Source organism: Chiloscyllium punctatum, chromosome 2, assembly GCF_047496795.1.
Source record: "Chiloscyllium punctatum isolate Juve2018m chromosome 2, sChiPun1.3, whole genome shotgun sequence".
Taxonomy (NCBI): Eukaryota; Metazoa; Chordata; class Chondrichthyes; order Orectolobiformes; family Hemiscylliidae; genus Chiloscyllium; species Chiloscyllium punctatum.
This window is the reverse complement of record NC_092740.1, coordinates 28,691,196-28,711,901: the sequence shown is the minus strand read 5'-3', so window position 1 is coordinate 28,711,901 and position 20,706 is coordinate 28,691,196. Positions and strand designations below refer to the sequence as shown.

Here is a 20,706-nt window from a genome sequence, read left to right as displayed (position 1 = left end):
CTCCTCAACCTCTGATGCTCCAAGGAAAATTGCTCCAGCCTGTTTAGCCTCTCCCAGTAGCTCAAACCCTGCAATCCCACCAACCTGTTTGTAAATCTTTTCTGCACCCTTTCAAGTTTAACAATGTTTTTCCAAAAGTAGGGAGATTAGAATTGAACACGATATTCAAAAATAGGAAGTCTTTCTTGTATAATATTTGGAGATCTAGCATGTCCAAAATGCCAAACTTTTTGAATCACTGACATTTGTTCAAGCCATAAAATTATTGAACTCAATCTTGAGTCCTGAAGGCTGCAGGGTCCCCACAGGAAAATGTGATGCTGTTCTTCCAGCTTGCACTGAGCTTTGCCGGAGCACTGCAGCACACCTGAGACACAGATGTTGACCAGGGAACATGGTGGTGTATTGAAATTCTGCCTGAATCCCTCCTTCCATGTCCTTTACCCATTCCCACACTCCAGGCCTGTTGTGACATTGGCTGTTTTCAGCATAACCAACTAATTTTCACCCACTCATGGTACCCATTATCAGATTTTCTCCTTCCCTGGTTGACCATCAACCATCTCTATGTCTGTGTTCTTGTTTTTGGAGACAGTGTACAGTCATGGCAGCGCAGGCGGTGAAATGTTCCTCCTGCAGGATGTTTGAGGTAGGGGTGACCACCGATACTCCTGCCGACTTCGTGTGCAGGAAATGCAGTCAGATCCTGATCCTCACCGAATGAGTTAGGGAACTGGAACTGGAGCTGGATGAGCTGAGGATTATTCGAGAGGCTGAGAGGGTGATCGATAGAAGCTACAGGGACATAGTTACGCCAGAGAACAGAGGTAGCTGGGTAACAGTTAGAGGTGGGAAGGGGAAGAAGCAGGCAGTGCAGGGTTCCCCTGTGGTCGTTCCCCTAAAAAATAAGTATACAGCTTTGGAAACTGTTGGGGGGGACAGCCTTGCAGGTGTAAGCTGCAGTGAAGGGGTCTGTGGCTCTGAGATTCAGAAGGGAAAGGGGGAGAAGAGGAGAGCACTAGTTATAGGGGACTCTCTAGTTAGAGGGACGGACAGGCGGTTCTGTGGACATGGGCGAGACTCTCGGATGGTTTGTTGCCTCCCGGGTGCTAGGGTCCGAGACGTCTCGGACCGTGTCTTCAGAATCCTTAAGGGGGAGGGTGTGCAGCCAGAAGTCGTGGTACACATTGGCACCAACGACATAGGTAGGAAGAGGGGTGGGGAGGTCATTCAAGAGCTCAAGGAGTTAGGCTGGAAGCTAAAAGCTAGGACAGACAGAGTCGTCATCTCTGGGTTGTTGCCGGTGCCACGTGACAGAGAGGCAAAGAATAGGGAGAGAGTGCAGTCGAACACGTGGCTGCAAGGATGGTGTAGGAGGGAGGGCTTCAGATATTTGGACAATTGGACTGCATTCTGGGGAAGGTGGGACCTGTATAAACAGGACGGGTTGCACCTGAACCAGAAGGGCACCAATATCCTGGGGGGTAGGTTTGCTAGCACTCTTCGGGGGGGTTTAAACTAATTTGGCAGGGGGATGGGATCCGGACTTGTAGTCCAGCAAGTAAGCTAGCTGTGTGCCAGGATGTCCAAGACTGTAGGGAGGCTGTGGAGAAGGTAGCACTGACAGGGACTACTTGCGGACACAGAGATGGGCTCAAGTGCGTATACTTCAATGCAAGGAGTATCAGAAATAAGGTGGGTGAACTTAAGGCGTGGATCGGTACCTGGGACTACGATGTTGTGGCCATCACGGAAACATGGATAGATGAGGGACAGGAATGGCTGTTGGAGGTTCCTGGTTACAGATGTTTCAGTAAGATTAGGGAGGGTGGTAAAAAAGGAGGGGGGGTGGCATTGCTAATTAGAAATGGTATAACGGCTGCAGAAAGGAAGTTTGAGGGGGATCTGCCTCTGGAGGTAGTATGGGCTGAAGTCAGAAATAGGAAAGGTGCAGTCACCTTGTTGGGTGTTTATTATAGGCCCCCCAATAGCAGCAGAGATGTGGAGAAACAGATTGGGAAACAGATTTTGGAAAGGTGCAGAAGCCACAGGGTCGTAGTCATGGGCGACTTCAACTTCCCAAATATTGATTGGAAGCTCTTTAGATCAAGTAGATTGGATGGGGCGGTGTTTGTGCAGTGTGTCCAGGAAGCTTTTCTAACGCAGTATGTAGATTGTCCAACCAGAGGGGAGGCCATATTGGATTTGGTACTCGGTAATGAACCGGGACAAGTGGTGGGCTTGTTAGTGGGTGAACATTTTGGTGATGGTGACCACAATTCTGTGACTTTCACCTTGGTTATGGAGAGAGATAGGTGCGCACAACAAGGAAGTTTTTACAATTGGGGGAAGGGAAATTACGATGCTGTAAGACAGGATTTGAGGAGCATATGTTGGGAGCATAGGCTGTCAGGGAAGGATGTGGTGGAAATGTGGAACTTTTTCAAGGAGCAGATACGACGTGTCCTTGATATGTATGTACCGATCAGGCAGGAAAGAAATGGTCGTGTGAGGGAGCCTTGGTTGACGAGGGAGGTTGAATGTCTAGTAAAGAGGAAGAAGGAGGCTTACATAAGGTTGAGGAAACAAGGTTCAGACAGAGCAGTGGAGGGATACAGGATAGCCAGAAGGGACCTGAAGAAAGGGATTAGGAGAGCTAAGAGAGGGCATGAAAAATCCTTGGCGGATAGGATCAAGGATAACCCCAAGGCATTCTATGCGTATGTGAGAAACCTGAGAATGACGAGAACGAGGATAGGTCCGATCAAGGACAGTGGTGGGAGACTGTGTATTGAGTCGGAAGAGATAGGAGAGGTCTTGAACAAGTACTTCTCTTCAGTATTTACGAACGAGAGGGACCGTATTGTTGAAGAGGAGAGTGTGAAACGGACTGATAAGCTAGAAGAGATACCTGTTAGGAAGGAAGATGTGTTGGACATTTTGAACAACTTGAGGATAGACAAGTCCCCCGGGCCTGACGCGATATATCCTAGGATTATGTGGGAAGCAAGAGAGGAAATTGCAGTACCGTTGGCAATGATCTTCTCGTCTTCACTGGCAACGGGGGTGGTACCAGGGGACTGGAGAGTAGCGAATGTTGTGCCCCTGTTCAAAAAAGGGAATAGGGATAACCCCGGGAATTACAGGCCAGTTAGTCTTACTTCTGTGGTAGGCAAAGTAATGGAAAGGGTACTGAGGGATAGGATTTACGAGTATCTGGAAAGACACTGCTTGATTAGGGACAGCCAGCACGGATTTGTGAAGGGTAGGTCTTGCCTTACAAGTCTTATTGAATTCTTCGAGGAGGTGACCAAGCATGTGGATGAGGGTAGAGCAGTGGATGTAGTGTACATGGATTTTAGTAAGGCATTTGATAAGGTTCCCCATGGTAGGCTTATGCGGAAAGTCAGGAGGCATGGGATAGAGGGAAATTTGGCCAATTGGATAGAAAACTGGCTAACCGGTCGAAGTCAGAGAGTGGTGGTAGATGGTAAATATTCAGCATGGAGTCCAGTTACAAGTGGAGTTCCGCAGGGATCAGTTCTGGGTCCTCTGCTGTTTGTAATTTTTATTAATGACTTAGATGAGGGAGTCGAAGGGTGAGTCAGTAAATTTGCAGATGATACGAAGATAGGTGGAGTTGTGGACAGTGAGGAGGGCTGTTGTCGGCTGCAGAGGGACTTAGATATGATGCAGAGCTGGGCTGAGGAGTGGCAGATGGAGTTCAACCCTGCCAAGTGTGAGGTTGTCCATTTTGGAAGAACAAATAAGAATGCGGAATACAGGGTTAATGGTAGGGTTCTTGGTCAGGTGGAGGAACAGAGGGATCTTGGGGTCTATGTACATAGATCTTTGAAGGTTGCCACTCAGGTGGATAGAGTTTGTAAGAAGGCCTATGGAGTATTATCGTTCATTAGCAGAGGGATTGAATTCAAGAGTCGTGAAGTGATGTTGCAGCTGTACAGGACTTTGGTTAGGCCACAGTTGGAGTACTGTGTGCAGTTCTGGTCGCCTCACTTTAGGAAAGATGTGGAAGCTTTGGAGAGGGTGCAGAGAAGATTTACCAGGATGTTGCCTGGAATGGAGAGTAGGTCGTACGAGGATAGGTTGAGAGTTCTCGGCCTTTTCTCGTTGGAACGGCGAAGGATGAGGGGTGACTTGATAGAGGTTTATAAGATGATCAGAGGAATAGATAGAGTAGACAGTCAGAAACTTTTTCCCCGGGTACAACAGAGTGTTACAAGGGGACATAAATTTAAGGTGAAGGGTGGAAGGTATAGGGGAGATGTCAGGGGTGAGTTCTTTACCCAGAGAGTGGTGGGGGCATGGAATGCGCTGCCCGTGGGAGTGGTAGAGTCAGAATCATTGGCGACCTTTAAGCGGCATTTGGATAGGTACATGGATGGGTGCTTAATCTAGGATAGAAGTTCGGCACAACATCGTGGGCCGAAGGGCCTGTTCTGTGCTGTATTGTTCTATGTTCTATGTTCTATGTCTGTTGAACCTTATTTCTCTCTTTCAGGGCTCCATCCCCATATAGCCACTCATTTTATTTCCCCCACTCCTATAATCAATGTCTACATAATCACCTTTTCAGTTCTAAAGAAGGGTCACTCAACACAAAATATTAACTCTGCTTTCTATCTATAAATGCTCCCTGACCTGTTGAGTTCTCCAACAATTTCTGGGTTTTTTTTTCAGATCTTCAATATCCATTGTTTTTTGTTTCATTATCCCAATCAAATGCATATCATTTTTAATTATCAGGTGGCCTTTTGCACTGATGTTTAACATTTTGCTCTGATGGTCACGAACTTTAATCTTCCAGCTGCCAGAGGTTCTAAGTTATTTTTAATTTTTAACAAATCTATTGCAAGAGGGAAGAAAGTGACACTGTGGGAGTTTCTCTGACCTGTTAATCCAGAGGTATAGGCTAATGCTGTAGAGACACTGTGTTCAAACCCCACCCAATGCAGCTGATGGAGCTTAAATCTGGAATTGAAAGTTACTGTCAGTAATAGAAAAGAAACATCAATTGTCACAAAAACAAAGAAAATCTGGTTCACGAATGAATTCTGACATCCTTCCCAGGTCTGGCCTGCATCTGATTCCAGATCCACAGCAATGTGGTTGACTCTTAACTGCTTTCTGAAATAGCTGGCAAACCACTTCGGTGTCAATACAGTCTCCACAAGGTCAGTCAAGATCAGGGAATAAATGCGAGCCTTAACAGTGATGCACACATCCCATGGATGAATTCAAAGAAAAAGAAAACATCAGCAAAGCACTTGAACGCAGTCACAAGACTCTTCTGCTCTTCTGAACTGTTGCATTTTTTACAAACACAAACAACCTACTTGTTTTGAAGTATAAAATATCACATTCTGAAGGCTCAACTTGTTTTAAACCCCTGAAAAAAAGTGTCATTGAAGTGCTATTAACTTTTAAATACATCCTGTTCATAATTCAAGAATTAAAAATGAGCCCTGGGATATTGAATAATGCAGAGGAGAATACATCCGACTGAAATGACACTGGATCTTTTCAATATAAAATATCAATATTGTAATTACGAATCAGTAAAATACCACCATCAGCTTTGTAGCAGATAGAGTCATAGAGTCATAGAGAGCATGGAAACAGACCCTTCGGTTCAACCCGTCCATGCCAACCAGATATCCCAACCCAATCTAGTCCCACCTGCCACACCAGACCCATATCCCTCCAAACCCTTCCTATTCATATACCCATCCAGGTGTCTTCTAAATGTTGCAATTGTAGAAATGGTATAACGGCTGCAGAAAGGAAGTTTGAGGGAGATCTGCCTCTGGAGGTAGTATGGGCTGAAGTCAGAAATAGGAAAGGTGCAGTCACCTTGTTGGGTGTTTATTATAGGCCCCCCAATAGCAGCAAAGATGTGGAGAAACAGATTGGGAAACAGATTTTGGAAAGGTGCAGAAGCCACAGGGTCGTAGTCATGGGCGACTTCAACTTCCCAAATATTGATTGGAAGCTCTTTAGATCAAGTAGATTGGATGGGGCGGTGTTTGTGCAGTGTGTCCAGGAAGCTTTTCTAACGCAGTATGTAGATTGTCCAACCAGAGGGGAGGCCATATTGGATTTGGTACTCGGTAACGAACCGGGACAAGTGGTGGGCTTGTTAGTGGGTGAACATTTTGGTGATGGCGACCACAATTCTGTCACTTTCACCTTGGTTATGGAGAGGGATAGGTGCACACAACAAGGAAGTTTTTACAATTGGGGGAAGGGAAATTACGATGCTGTAAGACAGGATTTGAGGAGCATACGTTGGGAGCATAGGCTGTCAGGGAAGGATGTGGTGGAAATGTGGGACTTTTTCAAGGAGCAGATACGACGTGTCCTTGATATGTATGTACCGATCAGGCAGGAAAGAAATGGTCGTGTGAGGGAGCCTTGGTTGACGAGGGAGGTTGAATGTCTAGTAAAGAGGAAGAAGGAGGCTTACATAAGGTTGAGGAAACAAGGTTCAGACAGAGCAGTGGAGGGATACAGGATAGCCAGAAGGGACCTGAAGAAAGGGATTAGGAGAGCTAAGAGAGGGCATGAAAAATCCCTGGCGGATAGGATCAAGGATAACCCCAAGGCATTCTATGCGTATGTGAGAAACCTGAGAATGACGAGAACGAGGGTAGGTCCGATCAAGGACAGTGGTGGGAGACTGTGTATTGAGTCGGAAGAGATAGGAGAGGTCTTGAACAAGTACTTCTCTTCAGTATTTACGAACGAGAGGGACTGTATTGTTGAAGAGGAGAGTGTGAAACGGACTGATAAGCTAGAAGAGATATCTGTTAGGAAGGAAGATGTGTTGGACATTTTGAACAACTTGAGGATAGACAAGTCCCCCGGGCCTGACGGGATATATCCTAGGATTATGTGGGAAGCAAGAGAGGAAATTGCAGTACCGTTGGCAATGATCTTCTCGTCTTCACTGGCAACGGGGGTGGTACCAGGGGACTGGAGAGTAGCGAATGTTGTGCCCCTGTTCAAAAAAGGGAATAGGGATAACCCCGGGAATTACAGGCCAGTTAGTCTTACTTCTGTGGTAGGCAAAGTAATGGAAAGGGTACTGAGGGATAGGATTTACGAGTATCTGGAACGGCACTGCTTGATTAGGGACAGCCAGCACGGATTTGTGAAGGGTAGGTCTTGCCTTACAAGTCTTATTGAATTCTTCGAGGAGGTGACCAGGCATGTGGATGAGGGTAGAGCAGTGGATGTAGTGTACATGGATTTTAGTAAGGCATTTGATAGGGTTCCCCATGGTAGGCTTATGCGGAAAGTCAGGAGGCATGGGATAGAGGGAAATTTGGCCAATTGGATAGAAAACTGGCTAACCGGTCGAAGTCAGAGAGTGGTGGTAGATGGTAAATATTCAGCATGGAGTCCAGTTACAAGTGGAGTTCCGCAGGGATCAGTTCTGGGTCCTCTGCTGTTTGTAATTTTTATTAATGACTTAGATGAGGGAGTCGAAGGGTGGGTCAGTAAATTTGCAGATGATACAAAGATAGGTGGAGTTGTGGACAGTGAGGAGGGCTGTTGTCGGCTGCAGAGGGACTTAGATATGATGCAGAGCTGGGCTGAGGAGTGGCAGATGGAGTTCAACCCTGCCAAGTGTGAAGTTGTCCATTTTGGAAGAACAAATAAGAATGCGGAATACAGGGTTAATGGTAGGGTTCTTGGTCAGGTGGAGGAACAGAGGGATCTTGGGGTCTATGTACATAGATCTTTGAAGGTTGCCACTCAGGTGGATAGAGTTTGTAAGAAGGCCTATGGAGTATTATCGTTCATTAGCAGAGGGATTGAATTCAAGAGTCGTGAGGTGATGTTGCAGCTGTACAGGACTTTGGTTAGGCCACATTTGGAGTACTGTGTGCAGTTCTGGTCGCCTCACTTTAGGAAAGATGTGGAAGCTTTGGAGAGGGTGCAGAGAAGATTTACCAGGATGTTGCCTGGAATGGAGAGTAGGTCATACGAGGATAGGTTGAGAGTTCTCGGCCTTTTCTCGTTGGAACGGCGAAGGATGAGGGGTGACTTGATAGAGGTTTATAAGATGATCAGAGGAATAGATAGAGTAGACAGTCAGAAACTTTTTCCCCGGGTACAACAGAGTGTTACAAGGGGACATAAATTTAAGGTGAAGGGTGGAAGGTATAGGGGAGATGTCAGGGGTGGGTTCTTCACCCAGAGAGTGGTGGGGGCATGGAATGCGCTGCCCGTGGGAGTGGTAGAGTCAGATTCATTGGCGACCTTTAAGCGGCATTTGGATAGGTACATGGATGGGTGCTTAATCTAGGATAGAAGTTCGGCACAACATCGTGGGCCGAAGGGCCTGTTCTGTGCTGTATTGTTCTATGTTCTATGTTCTATGTTCTATGTACCAGCCTCCACCACTTCCTCTGGCAGCTCATTCCATACATGTACCACCCTCTGTGTGAAAACGTTGCCCCGAGGGTCTTTTTTATATCTTTCTCCTCTCACCCTAAACCTATGCCCTCTTGTTCTGGACTCCCCCACCCCAGGGAAAAGACTTTGCCTATTTATCCAATTCATGCCCCTCATAATTTTGTAAACCTCTATAAAGTCATCCGTCAGCCTCTGATGCTCTTGGGAAAACTGTTCCAGCCTGTTCAGCCTCTCCCTATAGCACAAATCCTCCAACCCTGGTAACAGCCTTGTAAATCTTTTCTGAATCCATTCAAGTTTCACAACATCTTTCCGATAGGGAAGAGACCAGAATTGCATAAAATATTCCAATAGTGGCCTAACTAATGTCCTGTACAGGTGCAACATGACCTCCCAATTCCTGTATTCAATACTCTGACCAATAAAGGAAAGCATGTCCACGAAGCAGATTGTGATTTGGGAATCTCTTTGGAACTCGACCTCACATGTTTTTGGGTATTAGGATTCCCTTCAAAATGGAGTTCTTCGTGTATTCCACATTTAGTATTTCCTGCGTAGCATGAGATCTCACTTAACTGTCACAGTTTTAACCAGCCTTTTACAAATATAAATAAAAGATTTATCGAACCCTTTTATGAATGCGATGTTTTGGAAAATAAGATTTTGTTCTCAGAGGGAATTAAAGCTAAACTTTGAATGGCATTGGACAAGTGGACAATTGTCCTGACACCAGTAATAACTGTGCAGGGTCGATGGCTTTCAGGGTTCAGACAAGAGATTGAGAAAGGATAGACTGCCAGTTGCTAAAATAATATATCAACAGGAATAGGTGGATAGGTGACAACAAATTTCAGAAATGGAGACCTCAACAGTATAAGACCCTTAATTTATGCATTTACATATGATGATGAAATCCATTCACTTTGTGTCTTGCTCTGCCAAATAGGACCTGAGCAAAGTAGCAGTTATTTGAATGGAGATTGTACCATTTAATTTGTTCAATGTTTTTAGGGTGATTTCGCCTGGGAACTGGTGGTGAGATTTGTTGGGAGATTTAGTCGATCAATCATATCAGTTCAAATGTCAATTGTCAATCATGAACAGTGAGTTAAGTTTTAATGACAAAACTGTGGATAGTACTCCAAATGTAGTCTCACCAAACCCCATCGAAATTGCTGCAAGACTTCCACATTCTTACACTGTACTATCACTCCTCATTGCAATGAAGACAATAAACAATATGCCTTCCTAATTGTTATTTGTACCTACACAGTCTATGAACACGCATCCTGATTTCTTTCAAATTCTAAAACTTTCATTTGTTGAATTTAAATTGGTGCAAGTCTTTTTCATGTGTATTTGTGAAATCCTAACTTAATCTTGGTTTTTTACTGAGACATTTAGTTTACAAATGCTTTGTGCATACATGCCAACTTTTTTCTGTTTCAATAAATGGTCAGCACAGCTGCCTCACAGCACCAGGGACTTAGATTCAAATCCAGCCTTGGGTGACTGTCTGTGTGGAGTTTGCACGTTCTCCCCATGTCTGCGTGGGTTTCCTCTGGGTGCTCCAGTTTCCTCCTATAGTCCAAAGATGTGCAGATTTACCATCGGGAATTCAGGTTACAGAGGCTCAAGTGGGAGTCTGAGCCAGGGGTGCGAGATTCTTTGGAGTGTTAGTGTGGACTTGATGGGCCAAATGGCCTCTTTCCACTCTGTAGACTTCTATGATCCTAAAACATTGAAAGGCATTAATGCCTATTTGGAAATAATGCTGAAAATGTGTTGCTGGAAAAGCGCAGCAGGTCAGGCAGCATCCAAGGAACAGGAGAATCGACGTTTCGGGCATAAGCCCTTCTTCAGGAATGAGGAAAATACTCTCCACTGGTTGGAGTCATACCTTACACAGAGGAAGATAGCTGAGGTTGTCGGAGGTCAATCATCTCAGCTCCAGGACATCACTGCAGGGGTTCCTCAGGGTGGTGTCCCAAACCCAACCATCTCAGCTGGTTCATCAATGACTTTCCCTCCATCGTAAGCAGGGGAGTAAATCAGAGTAGAATTGTAGGCCTATCTTCAACTGCTTCCTCAAAGACATTCCCTTATCTTAACATTGGAGATTGGGATGTTCGTTGATAATTGCACAATGTTTAGCACTGTTTACAGCTCCTCAGATACTGAAGCAGTCTATGTCAAATTGCAGAAAATCCTGGACAATATCCAGGCTTGGGCTTTTAGGTGGCAAGTAATATTCATGCATCACAAATGCTGGGCAATGAACATTCCCAACAAGAGACAACCTTAGCATCTTTTCTTAACTTTGAATAGTACTGCTATCACTAAATACCCCACGATTAACATCCTGGAGGTTACTATTGAGTAAAAAATGAACTTCACTAGCCATATAAATACAATGGCCAGACAAACAGGCCAGAAACATGAAATATTGCAATTGTTAACTCAGCTTCTGACTCTCCAAAGTCTGTTCCATCTTCTACAAGTCAGGAATGTGATGAAATATTCCCCACTTGCTGGGATGAGTGCAGTTCAATACTTTAAATGCTTGATATCATCCAAGGCAAAACAGCCTATTTGATAAGCACCATATCCACAAACATCCATTCCCTCCAGCACTAACATTCCCTGGCAGTAGTGTGTACCATTAAAAGATGCACAGCAGAAATTCATCAAAGATTCCAGGCAGCACGTTCCAAATCTGCGGACACTATCACCTGCAAGGACAAGGGCAGCAGATACATGGAAACCACCATTGCCTGCAAGTTTAGTGCCTCCAATCATTTCTTGACATCCTTTGCAGTGAATTAAATTGGTGAAGAGTGATATCTGTGATGCTGGGAACATCTGGTGAAGGCTGAGATGAATCATCCAGTCACAACTTCTGGCTGAAGATTGTCGCAGATGCTTCAGCCTTACCTTTTGCACTGATTACATCCTCATTACTGAGGATGGGAATATTTGTGGTACCTCTTCCTCCAGTGAGTTGTTTAATTGTCGTTCAACAATCACAATTAGATGTGATGGGATTGTTGGTTCTGGAATCGCTTAGCTCTGTCTATCACTTGCTGCTGAGGCTATTTGGCATGTAAGTAGTCCTGCTTTGTGACTTCGCTGTGTTGATACTTCATTTTTAGGTATGCCTGGTGCTGCATCTGATAGTATTCTAACAGTTAACTACTCCAGTATTGAAGATGGTGCTCACAGGAATTTTATATAAGAACACTTTATTCATATGGCATTGCTTCAATGCAGAAGTCCTGCAATGATATCAGTGAAGACACTGTGCAGGTATTAGCCCACAGTTCTACCTGTCTTTTGGAAATCAATGCGTGCTTACATAGTACTGCTAGAGTTTTTCCCTCTGTCAATCTGTGCAGCAGTGAAAGCGCCCATTGTGCATTTCTCACGGATGAATATTTTTTGCAAACAAGTGTAATTGGATAAATTCTTCAGTCACTTGAATAAGATTTGACAGTTGCACAAAAATGTGGAGTTCGGCCAGACAGACTAGACCTGGATCCACTGCAGTTTAGAAGATTAATAAGTAACTTAATCAAAATATGCAAGATCCTGACTGTTGCTGCTTGTGGGAAAATCTACAACTATGGGTTGAAATTAAAACAGAGATGAGGAAACACTTTATTTCTGTCAAAAGGTTGTGAGTCTTTGGAATTCCTTTCATGGATTAAGAATCTTTAAATATTTCTAAGGCAGGGATGAATAAATTCTTGCTAACCAATGGAGTGAAACATTATCAGGGATATGCAGGAATGCAGAATTGGACCTAAAATCTGGTAGAATCTTATTGAATGGTCTGCTAAGCCTTAGGGGTCAAGTGGTCAGTTGCTGTTTCTTGACTGTATATTCGTAAAACCTGAAACTTCTGTTGAAAAGCAGGAATTACCAGTGCCCCATAGCCAGTGGGTCTTTTCGTCTGAGATGAGTCTGTGGCCAATACCATTACTCAGAAGCATCACATTTAGATTTGTAAAACTGGAGGGATCCTTTTACACTCTCAGTTTTTAATTGAAAACATTTTTCACGTATGTGTTTTTGCAACCAGTTAACATCTCTGCATATTAGGCAAATATTAGGCAAAGAAATGTCACAGGGATGCATTATGTTCATCATTTGATGTTTTCACCGAAATTTCTTTTTTCTAGACTCTTGTGTCTCAAAAGTCAAATCTATCATGGTTCACCATATGGGAGATCAAATATCTTACCAGATGAGTTATTCATTGTTTAATAGTCAGTCAGTCTCAAATATAATTTATTCTCAGTATCTGCTTTTATTCTCAAATACAATTAATTTGTTATTTGCATTTGTTTCCATGTTCCCTGGTCCATTAGGCTTACCTGGATATCAATAACACACTGTACTGGGATAGACCCTTTTTTTGTTATTAGAGCAAGGTACACGACAATGATACTTCAATAACAGTAATGCATGCCGAGCTTACCCGTACAACACTTAGAATCACAAGTGAACTGGTATCTGTGGACTTTTCCATGGATCAAACCAAAACACATGATCAGCCTGTTCTGTCCCATTCTCCAGTTGTTGATCAGATGACCCCTGCTCCTGAGCGAGCTCGCTATCACCCACAGGCATACTCCCTTCTACCCTTTTCGATGAATGCACCCTGTGTGATCTTTCCTTGACACTGTTAATCTTCAGTGATTGATCAGTAGACCACTGGCAAATACTATAAGTGTATCAGTTCACCTTTCATTCATTATGACATCTGCATGTTTTCACTGGAAGGAGGCTTATCTCTGGGTGTTAGTAAACATTGGCCCCAGGCCAGCCTGTTTACCATTGCTCATCTAGACTGTCTCCTTGTAGCTTTTGTGTCCTGCAGTCAGCCTTGTGTTGTTTACAATGAATGAATTTGTGGTCAAAAATATTTTGTTTTGCAGACAAATTGTCCCTTGTTCAGTATATCTCCTAATAAATTGTAACATTTAATTTGATATCACACACATCCCTTCAGATAACACAAAAAACACTTACATCAACATTCAACTGATTGATCTTTCAATAGAGCATACTTTATATATTTTATTCTCATTTTGGTTGACCGGGCAAATTGCTACCTACAAAATCCAGTCTCTTATGCATTCAGAATGCATGTAGCAATAGCAGTTACATTCAAATATGAACAATAAAACAATTTTTCCAAAACTTTAGCAAATGATAAAGTGGTATGGGATTTGTTTTAAAAATTCAGAGACAGAAAGAGTGAAATAAATTGCCTTTAATTAAGGTAAAAACCCACCAAGCTGAGAGTGAAATCGATTTTATACATTTTTTGTATCACTGTGCATAGATGATTTTTTTGTCTACAACTTAACTCTTCCATTATCATTTGCCTAAAACTCCAATCCTTGGAACTAGAAAGTTTCACCTGTCCCATTAAAACATTTATAATAGCCATGACAGAGTACAGTTATAGAAACTGGAGTTTGCATTTACCTGTGCAATCTTGCAAAGCAATGCCCATGTAGACTGTCTTAATGTCGATGTCCAGTTTGGAGCACTGGCAGATTCTTTGGCTGTGAGTCATTTCAGTCAAGGACTAATCCCATCTTTTGCACCTTGATTACATCCATATATTTTCCAGTTGTGTCACTTGATAGCTACTAGGGCTGTAGTACCACAACATGGGGGCAATATTGCCAAACCTAATGCTTTATTTCAGCTTGGAGCTGATGACTCAAGATAGATGAGAAATTGGCAGGGCTTGGTAATGCAGCATGGACTTCATTGCCAGAACTCATTCAGCCCTTTCTAATCTTTTGTTATTAAATATATTGTTTAATACTTCATCAGTAATCCAAAACTGTTTTTTTACTGCAGTAGTGCCTCATGAGAACATTAAAATGGATTACAAAGTGAACAATTTAGTTGTATGATGAATATTAATAAACTTCCAAAAAAATGAACATTTGTTCATCTGTACACAAAGTGAAAATGGTAATGGAGAATGAAGTGCTAAAATTCTGCATGTAATTTGCTCTACAAATGAGAACAAAAGATTGGACTCACAGTTGTTCTCTGGCAACAACCCAAGGTTCACCAAGCTGTTACTGACTTGAATGCCTGTGGAAACAAGGTCAAAATATTGAAACTGTCAGGAGTGAAAGAAATGTCATTAAGATTCCTCCTCACCTATATATAGTGCTTTATCTTTGGCAAGGTTACCAATTATGTTGGAAACCGCTGTCCCTCCCCCCTCCCCTTTGCACCCAAAACACCTCACAGTGAAATGCAGGCCCTGTGAAATAAGACGGAAATGTTCAAAGAAAAGAAATCAAGGTGAGCCTCAAGGCTAAAATATAAGCAACTTTTATTACAGTCAATTATAAAGGATGTAACAGCAGAGGATTTGGAAACACACAATATAACCATGTGGAGTCAGCACAGATTCATGAAGGGGAAACCATGTCGAACAAATTTACTGGAATTCTTTGAAGAGGCAACAAGCAGGACAGAGGCAAAAGAGAAACAACGTCTGTAACATATTTGGATTTACAGAAGACATTTCAGAAGGTATCATACATTAAGCTCTTTCATAAGATAATACCTCATCATGTTGGAAGTATAATTGAGGACATTTTCTGGATGGCAATCTGTAACCACAGTGGTTTACCATAAGGATAAGTGCGAGGGTCATAATTATGAACATTATATCGTATGACAGGTGAGGAATGTGAATGTACTATCAGCAAGTTTGTGAATGGCACAAAAATAGATGGGAACGCAAATGGTGAAGATGACAAAAAGAGGGATATAGACAGTTTAAGTGAGTGAGTAGGCACATGTGATACAATATGGGAAAATGTGGCATCATGTACTTTGGCAGGAAGAATAGAAGAGCTGAATAATCTTTTAAAACTGAAATACAGCAAAAAGCTACAGAACAGTGGTATTAAGGAATTCATGTCTATGAATCACTAAAGGCTAGCATCCAAGCTCTGTGGTAATAGGAAAAGTAAATGGAAGGCTGGCCTAATTTCAAAGGAAAATGGAGTATAAATCAGAGATGCTTTACTAAAGGTATACAAGGCATTGGTCAGACCAGGACTGGAATGTTGTGAATAGTTGTTGGCTGTTATCAATGGAAAGACATCTTGGCACCGGAGGCCGTCCAGCAGAGGTGACCAAATGAAAACAGGGACCAAGGACCATTGTGTATCATCCTCTCCTATCCATATGCATCATGCATCAATTATCACTAAACAGTCATCAAGAATGGGAAGCCGAGGAAATGTTTTAATCTTGCAAATCCAAAAGGCAAAAGCTTGATCATTCCTTTACTCTATGGTTCAGTTCCACAGAGCCATGAATATAATTATCTCCCAGCCTTCATTGCTGTCTAAATTGCAAAGATGATCAAACCACTGAACCAAAAACAAAACTCTCCTAATTCCTGCCTTAAATTGGCACTCCTTATTCTGAATCTAGAGTCCTTGCCTTTGATTTTGCAATATTAGGCTGTGGAGAGAGATTGGGAAGCTTGGGGGGAATGTGGGTGTTGTGGGGAAGTGATACTCACCTTAAAGCCTGAAGACTGAGAAGGGGGACTTGCTAATCAACACTTCATCCTCACTCCTGCACTCTTCCTATCTGCCTCAAAATAGAAATAACCATTCAATATCAATCCAGAAACCAAGGTAAGGTTCAGCGGACTTATGTTCGAATCATGCCACGGTAGATGGTGGAATTTGAATTCAATAAAAGTGTGGAAATAAGAGTCTAATGATGACCATGAAGTCATTGCTGACAGTCAGTTGCCTTTAGGAAGAACACCTGCCTGGTCTGGCCTACTTGTGACTTCTGACCCACACCAATATGGTTGACTCTTGACTTGGGGAATTAGGCACGGGAAATTAGCCACTGACACCCATATCCCACGAATGATTAAACAAAAGATACTCCAGGGCTTACTTGTGGGGAGGGTGAGCAGGCCATTCTAGGACCTGCTTGCTCCATGTACAATTGCAGATAAGTCAAAGGCAGATGGGATGGCAGTAGGAAGGCCAACAGAGGAATTGTATGGGCACCAACCTACCCACAAACTAGCATCTGAGCACAAAGTTCTATCTATTTTCTTTGTTAAACATGCTGTATAAATGCAAAGTGCTGTTGTTTTCATTGGAAGTAATGTTTGATTTTCACTTCTCTTCCCAGCTCATAATATAGTTTTTAGCTTCTAATTGTCAAGACTTGAAACCTCACTTTTGATCTTTGGTAATGAGATTTGAATGAAGGACACAAAATATTCCTGTCTAAAACATCAAATTGGTTAAGCAAGACTGAAAATGCTGAATTTTCTGATTGACTCTGTAATTTTCTTTTCTGTTTTGCTGATGATCATTCTTTAGTGATGGGGCATGTTGAACATTGTACCCAATCATATCCTTGTATCTTCCATGTTTACACTGAGATATGGTGGATTATGCAAAGCATTTCTTTTCCTTTTTGGAAAAGTCAAGATTTCAGCTATTCCATGAATTTAGAACCTTTTTTTTTGTTTCTGACATCCACACTTTGACTTATATTTAAGAATGACTTGATCTCCTAAACTCCTTCCAGTAGCCTTCAGGAACCCTGCAACTAGGAAGAAAATGACACTCTGCAAGTTTATCCAGTTTGAAAAGGCATACACTGAAACAGCAGGAAAATATCATCAAGACAGACCCATTGGTCAGTGTTTTGACATAACCAAGCCTTCAGTGTATTTCTGCAGTTTTTTGCAAATGCCAAACCAGCAAAAGGAACAACAGGAGAGTTTCTACAGTGGATTTAGTCATGAGAGCTCAATTACTGAAGAACAAAGTTTCTTCCAGACACAAATGCACAAACACACTCAAACAGCAAAATACATAATTTCAGTTTAGCAACTCCAATATTCAGGGTGGAACTGGATGAGAATACAATCCAATAACCACAGTACAAAGATTTCCAAACTGCTTTCTGCTTCCAATTTCCACAGACTCCACCTCACATTTTATGTTGAGGTTACCTGCTTAAAATTTTGATCTCAACTTATTTAAGCAGACCACTTAATTAGACTCGATATAACACATCCACAGACCATTAGCATTGAAACGCACTCTGTTTGAGTTAGTAGTGGATCCTAGTGACAGCTGCTCACAGATTATATTGATCTAAAATTGGGGACCACCAGCCTAAAAGTGATTTTGAACTTCAGACATTGTTTATCCAACAACTCCTTACGCAAATCTGAAACCAATGGATCCAATGTTTGAAATGTACTTACCGTCCACACAGATGAATATGAATTCAATATTTCTATGAGGTTTCACAGAGAGTTTTAAGCATGCCAGCTCAGTTTACAGTTGTTTAGACTCAGGAGAACATGTGGCTTCTGCACAACATCAAATCAAGGCAAACATAAGTTGCTTTGATTGTGATAAGTACGAGAATCAAATTTTAACTTCCATCCTTTTATTTTTATACCCGAGACCTGTCAGAGATTTAAATGGCTTTAAATAGTGGAGTCAGTACTCCCAATGGAGATTGGCCACTGCCATTTAAAATGGCCGCTTTGTTAGCCAGCTTGAAGGGACAATGGAGCCAATGTTGAGAATATATAAACTAACCATATTTTGCAGCTGCTTGGCCATGCAAAGCAGTGGGGAGAAAAAATGCAATTAGAAGCCTATCTTTCTCTCTCCCCCTCTTCATATTACTCCAGACAACAGGACTTGGTGAAAAGGTAAATGGTAGTCACAATTATTCACTGAAAATTTAAGACTATCAATGAACTTTGCCATTTCTGAGAATAACTATCCATGATTAAACAAATGTGGTCTCAGGTTAAAAACAAAGGACTGTTTACATTAGACACAATCTCTTTTTGAACCTATTACGTGTGTGTGTGTGTGTTTGATGTTGAATGTTGGTTATCTCTTTTGGGTATTGGTAGGTTTTTCTTTTATACAAAAAATAGTAATTGTCTCCTTCAGTTTCATCCAGCCAACTACATTTCTAATTGATATCTGATATTACTGTGTATTAAAAATAAAATTTTAAAAATTGTTCTGACTAAGAAGGATTTAAAATGAGGGGAGTGAAATCATTCCTAATCATGTGAGGAATGTCTTCAGAGCTTAAGAAGGATCAGCTCTTGTATGAGAAATAGCAGCTAAGAATGTAACAGGTGGGAATGGAGATTACAAAGCCTTCCAAACAGCTCCCAATCTCATCTTTTTGATGAAACAATTCTGTTTAGTCATAAATTCAATGACACAAGTTCTAATGAACACAGACAGATCATGATATAATTCTTCTTCTTCTTCTTTTGAAAGACTTTTTTTTAGATTGATTGAGTCAATTTGGGTTAAAAACATCAAGTGAAGAAATTACAATAAGAGAGCAAACCTGGCGAACATCCCCAAAAATCTTCAAGACATAAGAAACATAGAGACATCAGAAATGTCCATTACAGACAAAGATCATGTTGCCATGCCAGCACTCTAAAAAAGATGACCTATCCAGCCTAATTGTCCAATGTTTGATCATTTGACCAGAGCATCAAGAACAAGAGCAGTAGCAAGCCATGTATCCTTTGAGCCTGCTTGCCATTCAATGTACTTACGACTGATCTCTTGCCTCATGGAATTTATTTTTCCATATCCCTTCATTCTTAAGTGATGACAAACTGATTAAACTTAACTTTAAATATAACTATTGACAGAACACCAAAATCTCTGTCAGGCAGAGAATTCCAAAGGTTCACGAATATTTGAAGAAATTTCTCCTCATCTCCATCCCCTTGTCCAGGGATCATGTCCTGTGAGTATTTACCTTGTCAAGCCCACTCAGAACCTTAAATGTTTTAGTGAAATCGTCTCTCACTCATCTGAACTTTAGAGAGTTCAGGTCCAATTTACTTAGCCACTTATCATAGGCTAGCCTTTCATTCCAGGAGAACTTTCAATGTGGAATTAATACAAGGATGTGAACAGGTTTAATTTTCCAAAGTGTGTTTAGGAATCTAAAGAGAGGTTTAACTTCAGGTTTCTGCAGGAATACAAGGAGCTTGGCGGAAGCATAGAAATCGGAGTTTAGGTGAAGGTGGCATTGTGGTACTGTCAATGGACTAGTAATCTAGAGACTCAGGAAATGTTCTGGGGACCTGGTACAAATTTCATGGAAGGATGGTGCTATTTGAATTCAATAAAATCTGGAATGAAAAGTCGTGTGCTGTAAAAAAAATACATATAACATTTGTTAATATCCTTTAGTTAATGAAATCTGCAGTCCTTACCTGGTCTGACTGATATGGGACTCAAGGTTTACAACAACGTGGATGACTCTTTTCTACCCTCTTAAATGGTCTAACAAGACACTTGGTTCTATCAAACTGCAAAACCTCACAAAAAGGATAAAAACTGAATGAACCACTCAATCCTCACTTAGACCCAGGAAATGACATTGTCAAACTCAGCCCCACTGATGTACAAAGTACTGCTTTCTCACATATGGGAAGTCCTTAGGAGAGCTTGTTTCACAGATCAGTCAATTAACAGTCTAACACAGTCATACTTTCAGAATTGTTCCATGCAGTTAATGTTCCAGACACCACCATAATCATGTCTCTGTAGGACAAACTCAGTAGAGGTGGCGACACAATGGTACAGAGTCAGGATGGATTAACCCTGGCATTTTTCAACTTTGACTCTGGAGTACAGGAAATCTCAGATCAAATATGGGCAAGATAACATCCTGCTCATTGCCACATACTGTCACCCCTTTGTTGGATGGTTCATCCACATTGAACACCAGTCGGAAGAAGTACTGAGGGAGACAAGGAAACAGAATTCACTCTGGACTTAAATGTCTGCCACAATGTCAGCACCACTGCTGACCGAGATGGTCAGGTCCTAAACATCACAGCTTGGTCTACAACAGGTGATGAGGAATAAACATATTCAACCTTCTTCTAACCAATTTATCTTTTATAAATATATGTGTCCATGACAGTATTGGTAGGTGTGAGTGTAGTCCTTGTAGAAGCTAAATCCAATGTTCACACTGACGATAGCCTGCATTGTGTTGTATGCCACTATCACTGTGCTCAATAGGATAGATTTCAAACAGATCTAGCAGCTCAAAACTAGACATCCATGACACGCTATGGACCATCACCAGCTCCCAACACATCCTCATTCTACCGTTAGCATCAACCCAAGAGAACAACCTTCGTTC

At 42.0% G+C, this 20,706-nt stretch overlaps 1 protein-coding gene across 1 annotated transcript in view; it reads right to left on the bottom strand.

Annotated features, from left to right (window-relative positions):
• The window catches only part of LOC140495521 (teneurin-3), a 2,480,372-nt gene extending 2,465,832 nt beyond the window's left edge, over nucleotides 1–14,540 (bottom strand). The window contains exon 1 of the mRNA XM_072594601.1: nucleotides 14,515–14,540. The gene's annotated coding sequence lies outside the window, so the exon portion shown is untranslated. The remainder of the gene's footprint in view (nucleotides 1–14,514) is intronic.
• Between the last annotated feature and the right edge of the window lie 6,166 nt (nucleotides 14,541–20,706).